We start from the raw sequence: 814 nt of genomic DNA, 5'->3' as shown, positions 1-814 counted from the left end.
CAGCTGGGCCGGCGGCCGCCTCCTTTGTCCGCGTGCTCCCTGCCTCCCCCTGCCCCCACCCCCTGCCTGCTCCCGCGCTCCCTCCCCGCCCCCTACTCAAGTCGGGGGCGCCTCGCTTTCCCCGGAGGACAGTCGGCTCCCTGCACAACGCCCGGAGCACGTGGCTGCTGGGTCCTCTGCCGGTCCCCAAAGCACAGTGGGGTTCCTTCCCACTCGCGACAAGAAGCGGCGCTGACCTTCCCCACCCAGCACCTTGGCTGCCTCCTGCCCAGACTCGCCAAGGTAGAAAGAGATCGGCAGGGAGGCCAGGGGGACAGGAATGGCCCCAGAGTTGCTAGCAACCCTCACATCCTCAGCGAGACAACAGCCCCCTCCCTTCTGCTTGCCGGAGGAGGGGGAAACTGAGGCTCAAAAGCAATGTATTTTCCCAAGGTGACACTAGAGTCAGAGACAGGGGAAGGTAGAGGCTTCAGATGCTGCACAGATAGCATCTGTGAGAATCTGAAGTCATCTCACCCCGGGCATCCTGCCAGGCCCGATTTACTCACCTGTGAGATGAGAAATTTGGAGAACTAATGGGCCTGTCAGCCTTGCTGAGGTCTAAAAGCACCAGAGACAGGAAAGGTGCCAGTTCAGTGGTTATTTTGCTGATTGTCATTAATAACTGAGGCAGAGTCGCTCCTCAAGGCAGATTTCCCAGGTTCAAACCCAGCTCTGCCACTTGCTGAGTGACCTTGGGGAAGTCACTCAATCTCTCTGAGCCAGGCTCTCCCACTCAGAGAACAAGGGTCATCACTGTCCTACCTTCCTCCTG

This window comes from Cavia porcellus, unplaced genomic scaffold (genome assembly GCF_034190915.1).
Source record: "Cavia porcellus strain 051 isolate PalLab524CR breed Dunkin Hartley unplaced genomic scaffold, mCavPor4.1 scaffold_18, whole genome shotgun sequence".
Taxonomy (NCBI): Eukaryota; Metazoa; Chordata; class Mammalia; order Rodentia; family Caviidae; genus Cavia; species Cavia porcellus.
Note: the sequence above shows the minus strand (reverse complement) of the source record.